This window comes from Urocampus carinirostris, unplaced genomic scaffold (genome assembly GCF_059441175.1).
Source record: "Urocampus carinirostris isolate Australia breed hairy pipefish unplaced genomic scaffold, RoL_Ucar_1.0 HiC_scaffold_45, whole genome shotgun sequence".
Taxonomy (NCBI): domain Eukaryota; kingdom Metazoa; phylum Chordata; class Actinopteri; order Syngnathiformes; family Syngnathidae; genus Urocampus; species Urocampus carinirostris.
The window spans coordinates 14,765-35,000 of NW_028283152.1; the positions used below are offsets into that span (position 1 = coordinate 14,765).

Consider the following 20,236-nt stretch of genomic DNA (forward strand, 5'->3'; position numbering starts at 1 on the left):
CCCAACACTAGCCCAGTTCTCAGCCACTAGTGGCGGGCACAATTCCCCAAACACCGGTCCGATAATACGCGCGCATATCCCCAAACACCGGCCCGATAATACGCGCACAATTCCCCAAACACCGGTCCGATAATACGCGCGCATATCCCCAAACACCGGCCCGATAATACGCGCGCATATCCCCAAACACCGGCGCGGATTTCAGCCACTATTGGCGGGCACAAGTCCCCCAACACTAGCCCGGGATTCAGCCACTAGTGGCGGGCACGATTCCCCAAACACCGGTCCGATAATACGCGCGCATATCCCCAAACACCGGCCCGATAATACGCGCGCAATTCCCCAAACACCGGCCCGATAATACGCGCACAATTCCCCAAACACCGGCGCGGATTTCAGCCACTATTGGCGGGCACAAGTCCCCCAACACTAGCCCGGGATTCAGCCACTAGTGGCGGGCACGATTCCCCAAACACCGGTCCGATAATACGCGCGCATATCCCCAAACACCGGCCCGATAATACGCGCACAATTCCCCAAACACCGGCGCGGATTTCAGCCACTATTGGAGGGCACAAGTCCCCCAACACTAGCCCAGTTCTCAGCCACTAGTGGCGGGCACAATTCCCCAAACACCGGTCCGATAATACGCGCGCATATCCCCAAACACCGGCCCGATAATACGCGCACAATTCCCCAAACACCGGCGCGGATTTCAGCCACTATTGGCGGGCACAAGTCCCCCAACACTAGCCCGGGATTCAGCCACTAGTGGCGGGCACAATTCCCCAAACACCGGTCCGATAATACGCGCGCATATCCCCAAACACCGGCCCGATAATACGCGCACAATTCCCCAAACACCGGCGCGGATTTCAGCCACTATTGGCGGGCACAAGTCCCCCAACACTAGCCCGGGATTCAGCCACTAGTGGCGGGCACAATTCCCCAAACACCGGTCCGATAATACGCGCGCATATCCCCAAACACCGGCCCGATAATACGCGCACAATTCCCCAAACACCGGCGCGGATTTCAGCCACTATTGGCGGGCACAAGTCCCCCAACACTAGCCCGGGATTCAGCCACTAGTGGCGGGCACGATTCCCCAAACACCGGTCCGATAATACGCGCGCATATCCCCAAACACCGGCCCGATAATACGCGCACAATTCCCCAAACACCGGCGCGGATTTCAGCCACTATTGGCGGGCACAAGTCCCCAAACACTAGCCAAGTTCTCAGCCACTAGTGGCGGGCACAATTCCCCAAACACCGGTCCGATAATACGCGCGCATATCCCCAAACACCGGCCCGATAATACGCGCACAATTCCCCAAACACCGGTCCGATAATACGCGCGCATATCCCCAAACACCGGCCCGATAATACGCGCACAATTCCCCAAACACCGGCGCGGATTTCAGCCACTATTGGCGGGCACAAGTCCCCCAACACTAGCCCGGGATTCAGCCACTAGTGGCGGGCACGATTCCCCAAACACCGGTCCGATAATACGCGCGCATATCCCCAAACACCGGCCCGATAATACGCGCACAATTCCCCAAACACCGGCGCGGATTTCAGCCACTATTGGCGGGCACAAGTCCCCAAACACTAGCCAAGTTCTCAGCCACTAGTGGCGGGCACAATTCCCCAAACACCGGTCCGATAATACGCGCGCATATCCCCAAACACCGGCCCGATAATACGCGCACAATTCCCCAAACACCGGCGCGGATTTCAGCCACTATTGGCGGGCACAAGTCCCCCAACACTAGCCCGGGATTCAGCCACTAGTGGCGGGCACAATTCCCCAAACACCGGTCCGATAATACGCGCGCATATCCCCAAACACCGGCCCGATAATACGCGCACAATTCCCCAAACACCGGCGCGGATTTCAGCCACTATTGGCGGGCACAAGTCCCCCAACACTAGCCCGGGATTCAGCCACTAGTGGCGGGCACGATTCCCCAAACACCGGTCCGATAATACGCGCGCATATCCCCAAACACCGGCCCGATAATACGCGCACAATTCCCCAAACACCGGCGCGGATTTCAGCCACTATTGGCGGGCACAAGTCCCCCAACACTAGCCCGGGATTCAGCCACTAGTGGCGGGCACGATTCCCCAAACACCGGTCCGATAATACGCGCGCATATCCCCAAACACCGGCCCGATAATACGCGCACAATTCCCCAAACACCGGCGCGGATTTCAGCCACTATTGGCGGGCACAAGTCCCCCAACACTAGCCCGGGATTCAGCCACTAGTGGCGGGCACGATTCCCCAAACACCGGTCCGATAATACGCGCGCATATCCCCAAACACCGGTCCGATAATACGCGCGCATATCCCCAAACACCGGCCCGATAATACGCGCGCATATCCCCAAACACCGGCCCGATAATATGCGCACAATTCCCCAAACACCGGCCCGGATTTCAGCCACTAGTGGCGGGCACAAGTCCCCCAACACTAGCCCGGGATTCAGCCACTAGTGGCGGGCACGATTCCCCAAACACCGGTCCGATAATACGCGCGCATATCCCCAAACACCGGCCCGATAATACGCGCACAATTCCCCAAACACCGGCGCGGATTTCAGCCACTATTGGCGGGCACAAGTCCCTCAACACTAGCCCGGATTTCAGCCACTATTGGAGGGCACAAGTCCCCCAACACTAGCCCAGTTCTCAGCCACTAGTGGCGGGCACAATTCCCCAAACACCGGTCCGATAATACGCGCGCATATCCCCAAACACCGGCCCGATAATACGCGCACAATTCCCCAAACACCGGCGCGGATTTCAGCCACTATTGGCGGGCACAAGTCCCCCAACACTAGCCCGGGATTCAGCCACTAGTGGCGGGCACGATTCCCCAAACACCGGTCCGATAATACGCGCGCATATCCCCAAACACCGGCCCGATAATACGCGCACAATTCCCCAAACACCGGCGCGGATTTCAGCCACTATTGGCGGGCACAAGTCCCCCAACACTAGCCCGGGATTCAGCCACTAGTGGCGGGCACGATTCCCCAAACACCGGTCCGATAATACGCGCGCATATCCCCAAACACCGGCCCGATAATACGCGCGCATATCCCCAAACACCGGCCCGATAATACGCGCACAATTCCCCAAACACCGGCGCGGATTTCAGCCACTATTGGCGGGCACAAGTCCCCCAACACTAGCCCGGGATTCAGCCACTAGTGGCGGGCACGATTCCCCAAACACCGGTCCGATAATACGCGCGCATATCCCCAAACACCGGCCCGATAATACGCGCACAATTCCCCAAACACCGGCGCGGATTTCAGCCACTATTGGCGGGCACAAGTCCCCCAACACTAGCCCGGGATTCAGCCACTAGTGGCGGGCACGATTCCCCAAACACCGGCCCGATAATACGCGCACAATTCCCCAAACACCGGCGCGGATTTCAGCCACTAGTGGCGGGCACAAGTCCCCCAACACTAGCCAAGTTCTCAGCCACTATTGGCGGGCACAAGTCCCCCAACACTAGCCCGGGATTCAGCCACTAGTGGCGGGCACGATTCCCCAAACACCGGTCCGATAATACGCGCGCATATCCCCAAACACCGGCCCGATAATACGCGCACAATTCCCCAAACACCGGCCCGGATTTCAGCCACTAGTGGCGGGCACAAGTCCCCAAACACTAGCCAAGTTCTCAGCCACTAGTGGCGGGCACAATTCCCCAAACACCGGTCCGATAATACGCGCGCATATCCCCAAACACCGGCCCGATAATACGCGCACAATTCCCCAAACACCGGCGCGGATTTCAGCCACTATTGGCGGGCACAAGTCCCCCAACACTAGCCCGGGATTCAGCCACTAGTGGCGGGCACGATTCCCCAAACACCGGTCCGATAATACGCGCGCATATCCCCAAACACCGGCCCGATAATACGCGCACAATTCCCCAAACACCGGCGCGGATTTCAGCCACTATTGGCGGGCACAAGTCCCCCAACACTAGCCCGGGATTCAGCCACTAGTGGCGGGCACGATTCCCCAAACACCGGTCCGATAATACGCGCGCATATCCCCAAACACCGGCCCGATAATACGCGCGCATATCCCCAAACACCGGCCCGATAATACGCGCACAATTCCCCAAACACCGGCCCGGATTTCAGCCACTAGTGGCGGGCACAAGTCCCCCAACACTAGCCCAGTTCTCAGCCACTAGTGGCGGGCACAATTCCCCAAACACCGGTCCGATAATACGCGCGCATATCCCCAAACACCGGCCCGATAATACGCGCACAATTCCCCAAACACCGGCGCGGATTTCAGCCACTATTGGCGGGCACAAGTCCCCCAACACTAGCCCGGGATTCAGCCACTAGTGGCGGGCACGATTCCCCAAACACCGGTCCGATAATACGCGCGCATATCCCCAAACACCGGCCCGATAATACGCGCACAATTCCCCAAACACCGGCGCGGATTTCAGCCACTAGTGGCGGGCACAAGTCCCCCAACACTAGCCCGGGATTCAGCCACTAGTGGCGGGCACAATTCCCCAAACACCGGTCCGATAATACGCGCGCATATCCCCAAACACCGGCCCGATAATACGCGCACAATTCCCCAAACACCGGCGCGGATTTCAGCCACTATTGGCGGGCACAAGTCCCCCAACACTAGCCCGGGATTCAGCCACTAGTGGCGGGCACGATTCCCCAAACACCGGTCCGATAATACGCGCGCATATCCCCAAACACCGGCCCGATAATACGCGCACAATTCCCCAAACACCGGCGCGGATTTCAGCCACTATTGGCGGGCACAAGTCCCCCAACACTAGCCCGGGATTCAGCCACTAGTGGCGGGCACGATTCCCCAAACACCGGTCCGATAATACGCGCGCATATCCCCAAACACCGGCCCGATAATACGCGCGCATATCCCCAAACACCGGCCCGATAATACGCGCACAATTCCCCAAACACCGGCCCGGATTTCAGCCACTAGTGGCGGGCACAAGTCCCCCAACACTAGCCCAGTTCTCAGCCACTAGTGGCGGGCACAATTCCCCAAACACCGGTCCGATAATACGCGCGCATATCCCCAAACACCGGCCCGATAATACGCGCACAATTCCCCAAACACCGGCGCGGATTTCAGCCACTATTGGCGGGCACAAGTCCCCCAACACTAGCCCGGGATTCAGCCACTAGTGGCGGGCACGATTCCCCAAACACCGGTCCGATAATACGCGCGCATATCCCCAAACACCGGCCCGATAATACGCGCACAATTCCCCAAACACCGGCCCGGATTTCAGCCACTAGTGGCGGGCACAAGTCCCCAAACACTAGCCAAGTTCTCAGCCACTAGTGGCGGGCACAATTCCCCAAACACCGGTCCGATAATACGCGCGCATATCCCCAAACACCGGCCCGATAATACGCGCGCATATCCCCAAACACCGGCCCGATAATACGCGCACAATTCCCCAAACACCGGCGCGGATTTCAGCCACTAGTGGCGGGCACAAGTCCCCCAACACTAGCCCGGGATTCAGCCACTAGTGGCGGGCACAATTCCCCAAACACCGGTCCGATAATACGCGCGCATATCCCCAAACACCGGCCCGATAATACGCGCACAATTCCCCAAACACCGGCGCGGATTTCAGCCACTATTGGCGGGCACAAGTCCCCCAACACTAGCCCGGGATTCAGCCACTAGTGGCGGGCACGATTCCCCAAACACCGGTCCGATAATACGCGCGCATATCCCCAAACACCGGCCCGATAATACGCGCACAATTCCCCAAACACCGGCGCGGATTTCAGCCACTATTGGCGGGCACAAGTCCCCCAACACTAGCCCGGGATTCAGCCACTAGTGGCGGGCACGATTCCCCAAACACCGGTCCGATAATACGCGCGCATATCCCCAAACACCGGCCCGATAATACGCGCGCATATCCCCAAACACCGGCCCGATAATACGCGCACAATTCCCCAAACACCGGCCCGGATTTCAGCCACTAGTGGCGGGCACAAGTCCCCCAACACTAGCCCAGTTCTCAGCCACTAGTGGCGGGCACAATTCCCCAAACACCGGTCCGATAATACGCGCGCATATCCCCAAACACCGGCCCGATAATACGCGCACAATTCCCCAAACACCGGCGCGGATTTCAGCCACTATTGGCGGGCACAAGTCCCCCAACACTAGCCCGGGATTCAGCCACTAGTGGCGGGCACGATTCCCCAAACACCGGTCCGATAATACGCGCGCATATCCCCAAACACCGGCCCGATAATACGCGCACAATTCCCCAAACACCGGCCCGGATTTCAGCCACTAGTGGCGGGCACAAGTCCCCAAACACTAGCCAAGTTCTCAGCCACTAGTGGCGGGCACAATTCCCCAAACACCGGTCCGATAATACGCGCGCATATCCCCAAACACCGGCCCGATAATACGCGCACAATTCCCCAAACACCGGCGCGGATTTCAGCCACTATTGGCGGGCACAAGTCCCCCAACACTAGCCCGGGATTCAGCCACTAGTGGCGGGCACGATTCCCCAAACACCGGTCCGATAATACGCGCGCATATCCCCAAACACCGGCCCGATAATACGCGCACAATTCCCCAAACACCGGCCCGGATTTCAGCCACTAGTGGCGGGCACAAGTCCCCAAACACTAGCCAAGTTCTCAGCCACTAGTGGCGGGCACAATTCCCCAAACACCGGTCCGATAATACGCGCGCATATCCCCAAACACCGGCCCGATAATACGCGCACAATTCCCCAAACACCGGCGCGGATTTCAGCCACTATTGGCGGGCACAAGTCCCCCAACACTAGCCCGGGATTCAGCCACTAGTGGCGGGCACGATTCCCCAAACACCGGTCCGATAATACGCGCGCATATCCCCAAACACCGGCCCGATAATATGCGCACAATTCCCCAAACACCGGCCCGGATTTCAGCCACTATTGGCGGGCACAAGTCCCCCAACACTAGCCCGGGATTCAGCCACTAGTGGCGGGCACGATTCCCCAAACACCGGTCCGATAATACGCGCGCATATCCCCAAACACCGGCCCGATAATACGCGCGCATATCCCCAAACACCGGCCCGATAATATGCGCACAATTCCCCAAACACCGGCCCGGATTTCAGCCACTAGTGGCGGGCACAAGTCCCCCAACACTAGCCCGGGATTCAGCCACTAGTGGCGGGCACGATTCCCCAAACACCGGTCCGATAATACGCGCGCATATCCCCAAACACCGGCCCGATAATACGCGCGCATATCCCCAAACACCGGCCCGATAATATGCGCACAATTCCCCAAACACCGGCCCGGATTTCAGCCACTAGTGGCGGGCACAAGTCCCCCAACACTAGCCCGGGATTCAGCCACTAGTGGCGGGCACGATTCCCCAAACACCGGTCCGATAATACGCGCGCATATCCCCAAACACCGGCCCGATAATATGCGCACAATTCCCCAAACACCGGCCCGGATTTCAGCCACTATTGGCGGGCACAAGTCCCCCAACACTAGCCCGGGATTCAGCCACTAGTGGCGGGCACGATTCCCCAAACACCGGTCCGATAATACGCGCGCATATCCCCAAACACCGGCCCGATAATACGCGCACAATTCCCCAAACACCGGCGCGGATTTCAGCCACTATTGGCGGGCACAAGTCCCCCAACACTAGCCCGGGATTCAGCCACTAGTGGCGGGCACGATTCCCCAAACACCGGTCCGATAATACGCGCGCATATCCCCAAACACCGGCCCGATAATACGCGCACAATTCCCCAAACACCGGCGCGGATTTCAGCCACTATTGGCGGGCACAAGTCCCCCAACACTAGCCCGGGATTCAGCCACTAGTGGCGGGCACGATTCCCCAAACACCGGTCCGATAATACGCGCGCATATCCCCAAACACCGGTCCGATAATACGCGCGCATATCCCCAAACACCGGCCCGATAATACGCGCGCATATCCCCAAACACCGGCCCGATAATATGCGCACAATTCCCCAAACACCGGCCCGGATTTCAGCCACTAGTGGCGGGCACAAGTCCCCCAACACTAGCCCGGGATTCAGCCACTAGTGGCGGGCACGATTCCCCAAACACCGGTCCGATAATACGCGCGCATATCCCCAAACACCGGCCCGATAATACGCGCGCATATCCCCAAACACCGGCCCGATAATATGCGCACAATTCCCCAAACACCGGCCCGGATTTCAGCCACTAGTGGCGGGCACAAGTCCCCCAACACTAGCCCGGGATTCAGCCACTAGTGGCGGGCACGATTCCCCAAACACCGGTCCGATAATACGCGCGCATATCCCCAAACACCGGCCCGATAATATGCGCACAATTCCCCAAACACCGGCCCGGATTTCAGCCACTATTGGCGGGCACAAGTCCCCCAACACTAGCCCGGGATTCAGCCACTAGTGGCGGGCACGATTCCCCAAACACCGGTCCGATAATACGCGCGCATATCCCCAAACACCGGCCCGATAATACGCGCGCAATTCCCCAAACACCGGCCCGATAATACGCGCACAATTCCCCAAACACCGGCGCGGATTTCAGCCACTATTGGCGGGCACAAGTCCCCCAACACTAGCCCGGGATTCAGCCACTAGTGGCGGGCACGATTCCCCAAACACCGGTCCGATAATACGCGCGCATATCCCCAAACACCGGCCCGATAATACGCGCACAATTCCCCAAACACCGGCGCGGATTTCAGCCACTATTGGAGGGCACAAGTCCCCCAACACTAGCCCAGTTCTCAGCCACTAGTGGCGGGCACAATTCCCCAAACACCGGTCCGATAATACGCGCGCATATCCCCAAACACCGGCCCGATAATACGCGCACAATTCCCCAAACACCGGTCCGATAATACGCGCGCATATCCCCAAACACCGGCCCGATAATACGCGCGCATATCCCCAAACACCGGCGCGGATTTCAGCCACTATTGGCGGGCACAAGTCCCCCAACACTAGCCCGGGATTCAGCCACTAGTGGCGGGCACGATTCCCCAAACACCGGTCCGATAATACGCGCGCATATCCCCAAACACCGGCCCGATAATACGCGCGCAATTCCCCAAACACCGGTCCGATAATACGCGCGCATATCCCCAAACACCGGCCCGATAATACGCGCGCATATCCCCAAACACCGGCGCGGATTTCAGCCACTATTGGCGGGCACAAGTCCCCCAACACTAGCCCGGGATTCAGCCACTAGTGGCGGGCACGATTCCCCAAACACCGGTCCGATAATACGCGCGCATATCCCCAAACACCGGCCCGATAATACGCGCGCAATTCCCCAAACACCGGCCCGATAATACGCGCACAATTCCCCAAACACCGGCGCGGATTTCAGCCACTATTGGCGGGCACAAGTCCCCCAACACTAGCCCGGGATTCAGCCACTAGTGGCGGGCACGATTCCCCAAACACCGGTCCGATAATACGCGCGCATATCCCCAAACACCGGCCCGATAATACGCGCACAATTCCCCAAACACCGGCGCGGATTTCAGCCACTATTGGAGGGCACAAGTCCCCCAACACTAGCCCAGTTCTCAGCCACTAGTGGCGGGCACAATTCCCCAAACACCGGTCCGATAATACGCGCGCATATCCCCAAACACCGGCCCGATAATACGCGCACAATTCCCCAAACACCGGTCCGATAATACGCGCGCATATCCCCAAACACCGGCCCGATAATACGCGCGCATATCCCCAAACACCGGCGCGGATTTCAGCCACTATTGGCGGGCACAAGTCCCCCAACACTAGCCCGGGATTCAGCCACTAGTGGCGGGCACGATTCCCCAAACACCGGTCCGATAATACGCGCGCATATCCCCAAACACCGGCCCGATAATACGCGCGCAATTCCCCAAACACCGGCCCGATAATACGCGCACAATTCCCCAAACACCGGCGCGGATTTCAGCCACTATTGGCGGGCACAAGTCCCCCAACACTAGCCCGGGATTCAGCCACTAGTGGCGGGCACGATTCCCCAAACACCGGTCCGATAATACGCGCGCATATCCCCAAACACCGGCCCGATAATACGCGCACAATTCCCCAAACACCGGCGCGGATTTCAGCCACTATTGGAGGGCACAAGTCCCCCAACACTAGCCCAGTTCTCAGCCACTAGTGGCGGGCACAATTCCCCAAACACCGGTCCGATAATACGCGCGCATATCCCCAAACACCGGCCCGATAATACGCGCACAATTCCCCAAACACCGGCGCGGATTTCAGCCACTATTGGCGGGCACAAGTCCCCCAACACTAGCCCGGGATTCAGCCACTAGTGGCGGGCACAATTCCCCAAACACCGGTCCGATAATACGCGCGCATATCCCCAAACACCGGCCCGATAATACGCGCACAATTCCCCAAACACCGGCGCGGATTTCAGCCACTATTGGCGGGCACAAGTCCCCCAACACTAGCCCGGGATTCAGCCACTAGTGGCGGGCACAATTCCCCAAACACCGGTCCGATAATACGCGCGCATATCCCCAAACACCGGCCCGATAATACGCGCACAATTCCCCAAACACCGGCGCGGATTTCAGCCACTATTGGCGGGCACAAGTCCCCCAACACTAGCCCGGGATTCAGCCACTAGTGGCGGGCACGATTCCCCAAACACCGGTCCGATAATACGCGCGCATATCCCCAAACACCGGCCCGATAATACGCGCACAATTCCCCAAACACCGGCGCGGATTTCAGCCACTATTGGCGGGCACAAGTCCCCCAACACTAGCCCGGGATTCAGCCACTAGTGGCGGGCACGATTCCCCAAACACCGGTCCGATAATACGCGCGCATATCCCCAAACACCGGCCCGATAATACGCGCACAATTCCCCAAACACCGGCGCGGATTTCAGCCACTATTGGCGGGCACAAGTCCCCCAACACTAGCCCGGGATTCAGCCACTAGTGGCGGGCACGATTCCCCAAACACCGGTCCGATAATACGCGCGCATATCCCCAATAACTGGTCCGATAATACGCGCGCATATCCCCAAACACCGGCCCGATAATACGCGCGCATATCCCCAAACACCGGCCCGATAATATGCGCACAATTCCCCAAACACCGGCCCGGATTTCAGCCACTAGTGGCGGGCACAAGTCCCCCAACACTAGCCCGGGATTCAGCCACTAGTGGCGGGCACGATTCCCCAAACACCGGTCCGATAATACGCGCGCATATCCCCAAACACCGGCCCGATAATACGCGCACAATTCCCCAAACACCGGCGCGGATTTCAGCCACTATTGGCGGGCACAAGTCCCCCAACACTAGCCCGGGATTCAGCCACTAGTGGCGGGCACAATTCCCCAAACACCGGTCCGATAATACGCGCGCATATCCCCAAACACCGGCCCGATAATACGCGCACAATTCCCCAAACACCGGCGCGGATTTCAGCCACTATTGGCGGGCACAAGTCCCCCAACACTAGCCCGGGATTCAGCCACTAGTGGCGGGCACGATTCCCCAAACACCGGTCCGATAATACGCGCGCATATCCCCAAACACCGGCCCGATAATACGCGCACAATTCCCCAAACACCGGCCCGGATTTCAGCCACTAGTGGCGGGCACAAGTCCCCAAACACTAGCCAAGTTCTCAGCCACTAGTGGCGGGCACAATTCCCCAAACACCGGTCCGATAATACGCGCGCATATCCCCAAACACCGGCCCGATAATACGCGCACAATTCCCCAAACACCGGCGCGGATTTCAGCCACTATTGGCGGGCACAAGTCCCCCAACACTAGCCCGGGATTCAGCCACTAGTGGCGGGCACGATTCCCCAAACACCGGTCCGATAATACGCGCGCATATCCCCAAACACCGGCCCGATAATACGCGCACAATTCCCCAAACACCGGCCCGGATTTCAGCCACTAGTGGCGGGCACAAGTCCCCAAACACTAGCCAAGTTCTCAGCCACTAGTGGCGGGCACAATTCCCCAAACACCGGTCCGATAATACGCGCGCATATCCCCAAACACCGGCCCGATAATACGCGCACAATTCCCCAAACACCGGCGCGGATTTCAGCCACTATTGGCGGGCACAAGTCCCCCAACACTAGCCCGGGATTCAGCCACTAGTGGCGGGCACGATTCCCCAAACACCGGTCCGATAATACGCGCGCATATCCCCAAACACCGGCCCGATAATACGCGCACAATTCCCCAAACACCGGCCCGATAATACGCGCGCAATTCCCCAAACACCGGCCCGATAATACGCGCACATTTCCCCAAACACCGGCGCGGATTTCAGCCACTATTGGCGGGCACAAGTCCCCCAACACTAGCCCGGGATTCAGCCACTATTGGCGGGCACAAGTCCCCCAACACTAGCCCGGGATTCAGCCACTAGTGGCGGGCACGATTCCCCAAACACCGGCCCGGCGCTGAGTATATGGCCTCCGAAAGGCCCATACATTCAGACGGGTCCATGTATTTTCAACGACAGCAGCAGTACCGCCAAAATCCATGCAGCGGCGCTGGATTTATGGCCTCCGAAAGGCCCATTCATTCAGACGGGTCCATGTATTTTCAGCGACAGCCGCAGTACCGCCAAAATCCATGCAGAGGCGCTGAGTTTATGGCCTCCGAAAGGCCCATTCATTCAGACGGGTCCATGTATTTTCAGCGACAGCAGCAGTACCGCCAAAATCCATGCAGCGGCGCTGTATTTATGGCCTCCGAAAGGCCCATTCATTACCAACGGGGCTGCAGTAGCATCCCGCGGCCACGCAGGGGCAGATATTGTGAGGGAATTACATGGTAGTGGACGGAGCGCCCATGCATTTCCAATGGGAGTGCAGTACCTCAAAAATCCGCTCCAAGCCACCGAACTTGAGGGCCCGACGTTCCCTCAACACTAGCCCAGTGCAATCGACATTTCGTTCTGTGTACATTGTTACACAGAATGACAATACAAGGGAATTATTATTATTATTATTATTATTATGTATTCAGCCACTAGTGGCGGGCACAATACCCCAAACACTGGCCCGGCGCTGGCTGAGTTTATGGCCTCTGAAAGGCCCATACATTCAGACGGGTCCATGTATTTTCAGTTTTCCGTAGCAGGTGTGATTGTTTGTTTAATTAGGTAGTTTGTGTTGGTGACGGTGTTCCTAACTGTGGTGGCTTGTTTGTAGAATGTGGGGCCCTGCGTTTGTGTTATGTTGATTTCTGGTAATTTACTTTTTACTAAGTAGTCTTTCAGGTTTTTGTTTCTTTTAAAGGCTGAGATGATTTTGTAATCTTGGATTATGCTTGTGTTCTGTAGTGTCTGATTTATATTTTGTCCATTCATTCAGACGGGTCCATGTATTTTCAGCGACAGCCGCAGTACCGCCAAAATCCATGCAGCGGCGCTGGATTTATGGCCTCCGAAAGGCCCATTCATTCAGACGGGTCCATGTATTTTCAGCGACAGCCGCAGTACCGCCAAAATCCATGCAGAGGCGCTGAGTTTATGGCCTCCGAAAGGCCCATTCATTCAGACGGGTCCATGTATTTTCAACGACAGCCGCAGTACCGCCAAAATCCATGCAGCGGCGCTGTATTTATGGCCTCCGAAAGGCCCATTCATTCCCAACGGGGCAGCAGTAGCATCGCGCGGCCACGCGGGGGCAGATATTGTGAGGGAATTACATTGTAGTGGACGGAGCGCCCTTGCATTTCCAATGGGAGTGCAGTACCTCAAAAATCCGCTCCAAGCCACCGAACTTGAGGGCCCGACGTTCCCTCAACACTAGCCCAGTGCAATCGACATTTCGTTCTGTGTACATTGTTACACAGAATGACAATACAAGGGAATTATTATTATTATTATTATTATTATGTATTCAGCCACTAGTGGCGGGCACAATACCCCAAACACTGGCCCGGCGCTGGCTGAGTTTATGGCCTCCGAAAGGCCCATACATTCAGACGGGTCCATGTATTTTCAGTTTTCCGTAGCAGGTGTGATTGTTTGTTTAATTAGGTAGTTTGTGTTGGTGACGGTGTTCCTAACTGTGGTGGCTTGTTTGTAGAATGTGGGGCCCTGCGTTTGTGTTATGTTGATTTCTGGTAATTTACTTTTTACTAAGTAGTCTTTCAGGTTTTTGTTTCTTTTAAAGGCTGAGATGATTTTGTAATCTTGGATTATGCTTGTGTTCTGTAGTGTCTGATTTATATTTTGTCCATTCATTCAGACGGGTCCATGTATTTTCAGCGACAGCCGCAGTACCGCCAAAATCCATGCAGCGGCGCTGGGTTTATGGAATCCGAAAGGCCCATTCATTCAGACGGGTCCATGTATTTTCAACGACAGCCGCAGTACCGCCAAAATCCATGCAGCGGCGCTGTATTTATGGCCTCCGAAAGGCCCATTCATTCCCAACGGGGCAGCAGTAGCATCGCGCGGCCACGCGGGGGCAGATATTGTGAGGGAATTACATTGTAGTGGACGGAGCGCCCATGCATTTCCAATGGGAGTGCAGTACCTCAAAAATCCGCTCCAAGCCACCGAACTTGAGGGCCCGACGTTCCCTCAACACTAGCCCAGTGCAATCGACATTTCGTTCTGTGTACATTGTTACACAGAATGACAATACAAGGGAATTATTATTATTATTATTATTATTATGTATTCAGCCACTAGTGGCGGGCACAATACCCCAAACACTGGCCCGGCGCTGGCTGAGTTTATGGCCTCCGAAAGGCCCATACATTCAGACGGGTCCATGTATTTTCAGTTTTCCGTAGCAGGTGTGATTGTTTGTTTAATTAGGTAGTTTGTGTTGGTGACGGTGTTCCTAACTGTGGTGGCTTGTTTGTAGAATGTGGGGCCCTGCGTTTGTGTTATGTTGATTTCTGGTAATTTACTTTTTACTAAGTAGTCTTTCAGGTTTTTGTTTCTTTTAAAGGCTGAGATGATTTTGTAATCTTGGATTATGCTTGTGTTCTGTAGTGTCTGATTTATATTTTGTCCATTCATTCAGACGGGTCCATGTATTTTCAGCGACAGCCGCAGTACTGCCAAAATCCATGCAGCGGCGCTGAGTTTATGGCCTCCGAAAGGCCCATTCATTCAGACGGGTCCATGTATTTTCAGCGACAGCCGCAGTACCGCCAAAATCCATGCAGCGGCGCTGGGTTTATGGAATCCGAAAGGCCCATTCATTCAGACGGGTCCATGTATTTTCAACGACAGCCGCAGTACCGCCAAAATCCATGCAGCGGCGCTGTATTTATGGCCTCCGAAAGGCCCATTCATTCCCAACGGGGCAGCAGTAGCATCGCGCGGCCACGCGGGGGCAGATATTGTGAGGGAATTACATTGTAGTGGACGGAGCGCCCATGCATTTCCAATGGGAGTGCAGTACCTCAAAAATCCGCTCCAAGCCACCGAACTTGAGGGCCCGACGTTCCCTCAACACTAGCCCAGTGCAATCGACATTTCGTTCTGTGTACATTGTTACACAGAATGACAATACAAGGGAATTATTATTATTATTATTATTATTATGTATTCAGCCACTAGTGGCGGGCACAATACCCCAAACACTGGCCCGGCGCTGGCTGAGTTTATGGCCTCCGAAAGGCCCATACATTCAGACGGGTCCATGTATTTTCAGTTTTCCGTAGCAGGTGTGATTGTTTGTTTAATTAGGTAGTTTGTGTTGGTGACGGTGTTCCTAACTGTGGTGGCTTGTTTGTAGAATGTGGGGCCCTGCGTTTGTGTTATGTTGATTTCTGGTAATTTACTTTTTACTAAGTAGTCTTTCAGGTTTTTGTTTCTTTTAAAGGCTGAGATGATTTTGTAATCTTGGATTATGCTTGTGTTCTGTAGTGTCTGATTTATATTTTGTCCATTCATTCAGACGGGTCCATGTATTTTCAGCGACAGCCGCAGTACCGCCAAAATCCATGCAGCGGCGCTGAGTTTATGGCCTCCGAAAGGCCCATTCATTCAGACGGGTCCATGTATTTTCAGCGACAGCCGCAGTACCGCCAAAATCCATGCAGCGGCGCTGGGTTTATGGAATCCGAAAGGCCCATTCATTCAGACGGGTCCATGTATTTTCAACGACAGCCGCAGTACCGCCAAAATCCATGCAGCGGCGCTGTATTTATGGCCTCCGAAAGGCCCATTCATTCCCAACGGGGCAGCAGTAGCATCGCGCGGCCACGCGGGGGCAGATATTGTGAGGGAATTACATTGTAGTGGACGGAGCGCCCATGTATGGCCAATGCATTTCCAATGGGAGTGCAGTACCTCAAAAATCCGCTAGAGGGCCCCGAACTTGAGGGCCCGGCGTTCCCTCAAGTGCCGATTTTATACCCCCTTCTCCAGCCGACAGCCAGAATTATATTAGGGACTCGCAATTTTGAGAGGTGAGCACCAGGGCTAATCAGCGGCCACCCGTGACCATTGAGTCCGACAGAGCAGAGGCTAGGGGCGGCCTCGCATCTCGCAATTACCGAGGGAAGATGCCGGTTCTCGAAAAATTTCTAAGTTTTTCAAATTTTAAAGTATTGAAGTATTTAGGGCGCTTCCCGCGGCCCTGGCTTTTGCATGTACCCCTCTAAGCTCCGGTTCTCGAAAAATGTCTAAGTTTTTCAAACTTTAAAGTATTGAAGCCGGACTTCCGCGGAGGCTGACAGGGGGCCTCCATCGAAGCACCCTTCACCCCCGGGTGAGCCGGCGTCGGCCCACGGGCCTGCCGGTTCCCCAACTGAGCGATTGGCACACGAGACCCGCCTCGGAGGGCCCACGTCGGCCGGCGCAAGCCGGTGTTCGGGCGTGCGGCTCCTCCGGCTTTGCGGGTCAAGCTCCAGCGCCGAGGATACTAGGCAAACGTTGGGCCCCCCCGAGCCGAGTGGATACCCGCCTCAGAAAGAGCTGGGGCGGTACGTACGGACGGCCTCACTAAGAGGGAACGGAAGCTACTAAAGCACACGTATAACTGTCCGATGTGCGAACGAAAGTGAGGCCGGACGAATCCGATACGAGTTACGAGTGAGGCGGGATCCACGGCTGGCACTCGCGGGGCCCTCTTGCGAAACCATGCCTCGGCGTGAACCTTTTGGCGGCAGAACCAAGACGAACCGAGGTCGAGCTTCCGTCTCGAGCCACACCCAGACGTCCGACCGTCGCGGAGCCCGACGCCACGCGTGCTAGGGCTCCGCGCGAAACATCGTTTCACGACACCCGCTCGTCAGCCCGTCCGAACGTATACGAGTGTCGCGCGGCCCCCCGGGCCCGGCTGTAGCCACAGCCTCGTCCCGGACCAGGGCCGCACCGCCACCAGCAGCGCCCCCCCGGCGGCAGACGCACTCTGGTTGATCCTGCCAGTAGCATATGCTTGTTTTCAAGATTAAGCCATGCATGTCTAAGTACGAATGGCCAGTACAGTGAAACTGCGAACGGCTCATTAAATCAGTTATGGTTCCTTTGATCGCTCCACCGTTACTTGGATAACTGTGGCAAATCCAGAGCTAATACATGCAAACGAGCGCCGACTCGCGGGCGGGGCTCCGGCCTCGCCCCGGGGACGCGTGCATTTATCAGACACAAAAACCCACGCGGTGTCCGGCGGGCGGGGGCTCAGCCGTCGCGCGCGTCCCCCGCGTCCGGCCTCCGCCTCTCCGGGCGGGGGCGTAAGCGGCGCGGGCGGCTCCGCGCGCGCCGGTCCTCGTTCCGCCGGCCCGGCCCCCCCTTTGTGTTGACTCAGGATAACCTCGTGCCGATCGCTCGCCCACCCGAGGCGGCGACGACTCATTCGAATGTCTGCCCTATCAACTTTCGATGGTAGACTCTGCGCCTACCATGGTGACCACGGGTAACGGGGAATCAGGGTTCGATTCCGGAGAGGGAGCATGAGAAACGGCTACCACATCCAAGGAAGGCAGCAGGCGCGCAAATTACCCACTCCCGACACGGGGAGGTAGTGACGAAAAATAACAATACGGGACTCGTTCGAGTCTCCGTAATTGGAATGAGCCGAACACAAACCCATCGGCCAGCATCCATTGGAGGGCAAGTCTGGTGCCAGCAGCCGCGGTAATTCCAGCTCCAATAGCGTATTTTAAAGTTGCTGCAGTTAAAAAGCTCCTAGTTGGACCCCGGGACGCGAGCTGACGGTCCGCCGCGAGGCGTGCATCCGTCTGTCCCAGCCCCTGCCTCTCGGCAAAAGCCCCCGTGATGCCCTTCGCTGGGTGTCACTCGCGGGGCCCGAAGCGTTTACTTTGAGGAAATTAGAGTGTTCAAAGCAGGCCACACGGCCGCCCCTGCATATCGCAGCTGGGAATAATGGAATAGGACTCCGGTTCTATTTTGTGGGTTGTCATGAACTGGGGCCATGATTAAGAGGGACGGCCGGGGGCATTCGTACTGCGCCGCTAGAGGTGAAATTCTTGGACCGGCGCAAGACGGACGAGAGCGAAAGCATTTGCCAAGAATGTTTTCATTAATCAAGAACGAAAGTCGGAGGTTCGAAGACGATCAGATACCGTCCTAGTTCCGACCATAAACGATGCCGACTCGCGATCCGGCGGCGTTATTCCCATGACCCGCCGAGCAGCACCCGGGAAACCGACCAAGTGTCTGGGTTCCGGGGGGAGTATTGTTGCAAAGCTGAAACTTAAAGGAATTGACGGAAGGGCACCACCAGGAGTGGAGCATGCGGCTTAATTTGACTCAACACGGGAAACCTCACCCGGCCCGGACACGGAAAGGATTGACAGATTGAAGGCTCTTTCTCGATACCGTGGGTGGTGGTGCATGGCCGTTCGTAGTTGGTGGAGCGATTTGTCTGGTTAATTCCGATAACGAACGAGACTCAAACATACTAAATAGTACCGCGGCCCCCCGCGCGGTCGGCGGCAGAAAACTTCTTAGAGGGACAAGTGGCTCTCAGCCACACGAGAATGAGCAATAACAGGTCTGTGATGCCCTTAGATGTCCGGGGCTGCACGCGCGCCACACTGAGCGTATAAGCGCGTCGTCTATCCCCGCGCCGGCAGGCGCGGGTAATCCTATGAACCCCGCTCGTGACAGGGCCTGGGGATTGCAATTATTTCCCACCAACGAGGAATTCCCAGTAAGCGCGGGTCATTAGCCTGCGTTGATTAAGTCCCTGCCCTTTGTACACACCGCCCGTCGCTACTACCGATCGGATGGCTTAGTGAGGTCCTCGGATAGTCCCCGCCGGGGCCGGCCCCGGCTCCGGCGGTGTGCCAGAAGACGGTCGAACTTGACTATCTAGAGGAAGTAAAAGTCGTAACAAGGTTTCTGTAGGTGAACCTGCAGAAGGATCATTAACGTACGAGCGGCAGCAGATCCGCCTCGGTACACCCCCGACGAGCCAGACGCCGAGGGCGGCGGGTCGTCGCAGGCGGAGGAAGAGGGTAGACCGGGACGGGACGGGACGGGGGGCGCGGCGCGGGTCACTCCCGGGCCGCGCGTCGGAGCGAGTTCGGCGGGCGCCACGCGGCGCGGCGCGACGCGAGAAAAGGCGGCGGGCGATGTCGCGCTACCTCCGTGCGAGCGGGGTAGCGCGCTCGTCCGACGACCCCAGTAGCGCGGCGCGGCGCGACGACAGGCGACCGCCAGCGACGGGCGAAAGGCGGCGGCCGTGCGCGGGACCCCCGTAACCGGGGAATCCCCCTCTGCCGACGACCCTAGCTCGGCGCGGTTCTCGCGCTTCCGGCGCGCGCTTCCGGGGCGGCACTCGCCTCGACGACCTCCCGTCCTTTAAAGGTAACGGTTCGGGCCGGCGCCCCGGCGTCCGTCCGCCCGTCGGTGTCGCGTGTCCGTGCGGCGCGGGGCTGCTCTCGGCGAGGGTCGCCGAGCAAGCGGATCCCCGCACGGATCACAACGGCCGTATGGCGGCGGCGTCGGGACGCCCGCCCGAGACGAAGGTTCAGGGCGACGAAACGGTGCTCCCACCGGCTACCTTTTTCCCCGGCCAAACGCGTCCGTCGGCCGGAGCCCTCGAGGGGCCGCGTAGCGCGCGCGTGGGCCGGCCCCCGGACACCGGAGTCCCTCCCGGGGCTCCGGACACCGGGGGTTCGGTTCCGCGCGGTCCGCCGCGGT

General features: G+C 57.4%; 1 non-coding gene across 1 annotated transcript; it reads left to right on the top strand.

Moving 5' to 3' along the window:
* Window positions 1-17,474: 17,474 nt before the first annotated feature.
* On the top strand, window positions 17,475-19,461 carry LOC148345420 (18S ribosomal RNA). Its single transcript, XR_015848584.1, has one exon. It is a non-coding gene; the product is annotated as an 18S ribosomal RNA (ribosomal RNA).
* The last annotated feature ends 775 nt before the right edge of the window (window positions 19,462-20,236 follow it).